Source organism: Meles meles, chromosome 1 (genome assembly GCF_922984935.1).
Source record: "Meles meles chromosome 1, mMelMel3.1 paternal haplotype, whole genome shotgun sequence".
Classification (NCBI taxonomy): domain Eukaryota; kingdom Metazoa; phylum Chordata; class Mammalia; order Carnivora; family Mustelidae; genus Meles; species Meles meles.
Window position 1 is genome coordinate 135,607,445 of NC_060066.1, and position 6,000 is coordinate 135,613,444.

Below are 6,000 nucleotides of genomic sequence, written 5' to 3' on the forward strand. Positions count from 1 at the left end.
CTGGGTAAGGGGGGGAGTCACCTGTGTCCCACCTAATCAGTGCCCACCAAGAATGTAGCAGACAGCAGTAGTGGCAAAACCTCCTCCCAAAACAGTGACCATGGGAAGTTGATTCAACAGAAAAATATTTGATGCAAGAGTATGACAGTTAATCCTAGGATTTCACTTTTTGTTCTGAACTTCTGACCCCCAGCTGCTGGTGCAGCCACGGAATATCAAGAAGGTAACCAAACTAGATTTTAATCCTGGCGAACGAGCATGTGACCAATCAAATAAGTCGGTCTTTGTTGACTTCCTCTAAAATCTAAAACCAGGAAACGACTTCTAATACGCGAAGACCCCCACCTTCCCTTCAAGGACATCCTGAGGTCCAGAAATAAAATCTAAACAAACATCCTTTCGAGGACTCTTCATAATGAAACATCCAGCAAACTCTAGGTAATCTGAAAAAGCCAATTTCTCAACAAAGCTATAAAAATATTCCTAGAGTATTTTTAGAACGCATAATTTGAGGGACATAAGACCAAGCACTCGATCTAGTTCTATTTGGGTACTAACCACAAATATCTGAAGTCAGTAATAATAATTGTAGCTAACAGTGTTGAGTCCTTGTTAGGCGCAGGGCCTGATTCTTCGTCTTCCACGTGGACTCCCTCTGCTGACCCTCACAACACCACGTGAAGTAGTTTGGGTTATGGCAGCTTTACAGACGAGGAACAGAGAACTACACACAATGGGCTTTATCAAAGTGCCAAGCATAATAGAAAAAAAAAATCAGAAACCATCAAAACTGAATAAGTTGTATGTCCAGACAGCAGACTAGTGTGCAGTCATTAAAAAATCATATTGTTGAGGAATATTTAACGGCACAGAAAAACGCTTTAAAATAATACATTAAGTAAGGTTTTTGAAATCCCGCAAACAAGTGTATATTATGAGCACAGTTTTCAACTCTATGTAAATAGATACAAAGTTTTCTTTTTTTTTTTTTAAGACTTTATTTATTTATTTGACAGACAGAGATCACAAGTAGGCAGAGAGGCAGGCAGAGAGAGAGAGAAAGAGAGAGGAGGAGGCAGGGCAGGCTCCCCGTTGAGCAGAGAGCCTGATGCAGGGCTTGATCCCAGGACCCTGAGATCATGACCTGAGCCGAAGGCAGAGGCTTAACCCAATGAGCCACCCAGGCACCCCAATAGATGCAAAGTTTTAAAAGGGCTACAAATATATAAAAAGTTTCAAACGGGAATCTCTGAGTTAAGGAGATATATATGAAGTTTATTCTGTGATTTCTTTTTTAAATTCTGTTTTGATTAGGAATAACATAAGGAAAGAAAAGTTTTGTTGTTGTTTTTAAATGACTGAATTCTTGTGAACCACTGGCTCGGGGAGTAGAAAGAAGAAAACCACAATATGTCCATAGAAATTCCATGCCGGCGAGAGTAATAGATATTAATAGCAATAACTACTTACTCAACCTGTGTCTCAGACTTCCTGTTGTACATGCAGCTTTCACATCTCACTTGATCCTGCAAAAGCACTGAGAAGGAGGAAGCTTAGCTCCCATTTTTCAGATGGTGAAAATAAAACCTTAAGAGGCTGTGGCTTTTCCAAGGCTGCCCAGATGGTAACACAGTCAAGGCAAGGCTAGAATCTGGAGACATTCAGTCCCAGGGCAGCATCTGTGAACACAGGCCCAATGTGTGGGCAGCCAAAAATGTGTTGTCCTGGCCACATTCTGACTTATTCAACATGAAATTGACTAAGTATGGCAGCCCATAAACCCCATGCCAATTTAGGGGAAGGCCAGTGAAATAGGAATCTGGAGATCCGAGTTCTAGTCTTGGATCTGCCATTAATTAGTTCAGTGGGCAAATCCTGTGACCTCTCTGTTCATCTACATCCAATACAAATGTAATGGAGCTTCTTAGGCTCAGCGCCTGTCCTGGAGGTCAGTTACCTGCATCATCACCTGCCAAAACCCCCTAATACTCGTCCAGAAGCTTTGAATGGCAGTGTTCATTTCTACTGAACATGAGGGGGAGGAGGGTTGAATCACATATCGCCAGCAAAACATTCTTACCGTTTCCTTTGAACACTTCCTTTCCTCCCAAATTCCCTCTTCCCTCACCAGCTGCCCAAATTGTCCTTTTCTGTTTCTTTCTCCCTTTACAACAAAAAGAAAACAAAAAAATCTTTTCGTCCCTCCTTTTGGGAGCCACACTCTTCAAGATTTCTCCCCATTCCAAGTCTATTTTCATTTAACAAATATTTATCACATGCCTGCTGTCTCCCAGGACTGTTCCTTCTTGCACAGAGTAATCCTACCTGGTCTCAGCTTCTGTTTGCATCTAGCCACACAGCCTGGTGTTGGGCGGGGGGGGGGGGGGGGGGGGGGGGGGGACCGGTTGAGAGAGAGGGGATAAGGAGTATTTTAATTATTAATCATTGTTTTAGTGTTACATATAAAACAAAAACAAGAGGTGAATACTTACTGTTTTAAAGAAACTCTGGCTCTATTTTTTTTTTTTTTTATGATTCTATGATTCCATTAAAGTAAATTCATCATACCTTCCTTACTCACCTAAGACTGCCAGAAACACTGTAAAAAGTGCCAGGCCAATTTTCCCAAAAGACTCTATTGACTCCATAAACCCAACCTTAATTCTTTAAAGCTGCCTGATCATATCTGAGTCTATACATGTCTCTCTCAAACATGGCATTCCAATCAGTGTCTTGGCAATAACCAATGCTTCCAGCGTCCTATTATAAGAAGAACAAATTCTTATCAAACCCTTATAAATAGCTCTATTGCCATGAAAATATAAGAATACTGAGAGTTTCAAATTCTAGGGGGATGAAATGGGGAGAAAATAATACATGTGCCATATTTGTTCACAAACGTATATTTTACCAAATTGCTCTAAGGCATGGTTAGCTTAAAAGAAAAAAGGAAAAGTTTTCCTTAAATCTGGAAGAACAAAACATTTTTGAAATCACCAATGTTTCAAAGTCATAAAAAATTATGGTTATCCTCCTCGATTCATGCAGTCCCACTTAATTAATTCTTGTACCTTAGATCCAGTTTTTCCATTAGTTCTGGAAATTCTTAACCAGTTCAGTTTGATGGTCTTAAAGTTATCAGAAACCTGTATTCCAGAGTACACGTCAGATTTTCCATGAACCTCTCTGAAGATGAAATATATTTGCAAAAATATCAGAGTAAAACAATAATCATCTATAAATGACAAAAGACTTAAAAAGGCTGATGGTGAAAGAGCTGATGAAAGTCCATTACAATGCAATTGATGAGGAAATTTGGTTATTTTATGCCACGCAACATTTTAATATAATAACTAGAATTATGACTGATAACATTATAGTAGGACATATCAGAATTTTAAGAACTTTATTATAATTTCTGAACATGTATTAATAACATTCACCCATATAACACAGCCCAGGAAAGTTTATCACTGCTTATTTAGCAATGTTTCCCATGTAATTTAAAATAACAAATAAGGCTGGTTAGTTTAACATCTCTTTTTTTATTAGGAGAGAGAACAAATCCTTTGACTTGTCCCAGGAACCCTCTGGAAATTCCCAAAATTTGTTTGAGGTCAAAAAGACTTTGTCTAGAATCTGATTTGGGGAAATTTTGTTAAAAATATCAAAGATGTTTTAAAACACTTGGTCAGCTAGGATCATAGGTCACTGTGAAACAATGCTTAGCTATCCATTTAACCATGGTGACAATTAAAGATGTCTCAGGCAAATACCAGAAGTTAAATTGTAAGTAAAACTGAGCTCTTTCAATAGAGAAGACTCATTTGCTGTTGTAATCAGATGCCTGAACATTAAACACAAAATTAAAACACAAAATATTTTCTTTCTAGGCAGATTACTTAAAAGGTAAGGAGAAAACTTTACAATCCCTTATCAGGAGCAAATTGAAAGTCCAAGCAAATTCTGTCCTTTTAACACCTGAAAGAAAACTAAGTTCTAGTGTTACATAAGTACACTATTGATATTAAAGCTTTCTTTTAAAACCCTTATAACATCACTAGCCATCAGGGAGATTCAAATTAAAACCACATTGAGATACCACCTGACACCAGTTAGAATGGCCAAAATTAGCAAGACAGGAAACAACGTGTGTTGGAGAGGATGTGGAGAAAGGGGAACCCTCTTACACTGTTGGTGGGAATGCAAGTTGGTGCAGCCACTTTGGAGAACAGTGTGGAGATTCCTCAAGAAATTAAAAATAGAGCTTCCCTATGACCCTGCAACTGCACTACTGGGTATTTACCCCAAAGATACAGATGTAGTGAAAAGAAGGGCCATCTGTACCCCAATGTTTATAGCAGCAATGGCCACAGTCGCCAAATTGTGGAAAGAACCAAGATGCCCTTCAACAGACGAATGGATAAGGAAGATGTGGTCCATATACACGATGGAGTATTATGCCTCCATCAGAAAGGATGAATACCCAACTTTTGTAGCAACATGGACGGGACTGGAAGAGATTATGCTGAGTGAAATAAGTCAAGCAGAGAGAGTCAAGTATCATATGGTTTTACTTACTTGTGGAGCATAACAAAGAACATGGAGGACTTGGGGAGATGGAGAGGAGAGAGAGCTGAGGGAAATTGGAAGGGGAGATGAACCATGAGAGACTATGGACTCTGAAAAACAACCAGAGGGTTTTGAAGGGGCCGGGGGTGGGAGGTTGGGGAACCAGGTGGTGGGTATTAGGAAGGGCACGTATTGCATGGAGCACTGGGTGTGGTGCAAAAACAATGAATACTGTTCATTTAAAAGAAATTTAAAAAATAAATAAAGAATGGAAAAAAAAAACCCTTATAACAAATCCATTCAGTTTCGTTTGGTTTGATCATACATTAAATTCCTTTCCTCAGATCCTTTTTTTTCACAAACCTCACAACTTCCTATGTCCATTTTAGTTTGTCCTCTGTCAGATTTCCCACTCAGAAATAGTCAGCTTTACTTTAGTCAGAAGTAACCAGCTTTACTTTAGGACAACTACTTTCTTTTCTCTCAACAAAAAATTGCTTCTCCCTTCCCGGTATCTTTTCTCACCAAAGCAAACAAACAAAAAACCATATATCCTACATTCCTTCCCTACTAAGTTGTTTCCCTTAGTACTTCAGGTAACTTTAATTCCATATAATAGTTAGAATTCTTAATCCTAAAAAGCCTTAATTTCTAGTGAAAACTACGAAGTAAGCAATTGGGAAGTATCTGTTATGCCAGCATTCTTTAGGTTGGCAAATTTATGAATATGTTTCATAATTTCTAGAAACCTACATTTCCTTATAGCAGAGTTTTTTAATGTGGCACAAGACATGTTTACTAATCAACCAAAATACCCTGTGTTCCTTTGTAATAAGAGGTCAAAAGTAGGTGAACTTGGACTTGTTTAGCAATTAGTGTTTCCATATTTTATTTTTTTTGGAAAAGGTCCAGACATTCAGTGAATTCCCATCATCTCATTTAACTTAGATGGTGGAAGTTACCAAAGAGATTTGGAAAACTATTTAAGCAAACATACCATAAAATAATCATTGCAAAAAGTGCACCTAAAGACTCATCTCATTTACATGTATTCAGTTCATTTGTTCTTAACAATTATGCTTACAGTTGTCTGTATTTCATGAGGCAGTAGTTAGCCATCACCTTAAGTTATTCTTCTTGCTGATAAATTCTTGTGACAGAGATAACATGAGCTTCTTTGACTTTTAGAAAACCTAGGTAAAATAAAAGTATTCTACTTAATACTGATACCTCAAAGTATAATACGTGTCCGTATCCATTAAACTAACAAACTTAAGCTACTTTTTATTACGTCAAGAAATTACCCTTGAATTTATTAATTCAAGAAATTACCCTTGATAATGTGAACTTGAAAAACAACTGGGTTAGTGTCTATTATATTTCTGAGATTTAGAAATATTTAATTCAAAAGTGCTTATTTTTAAGCTA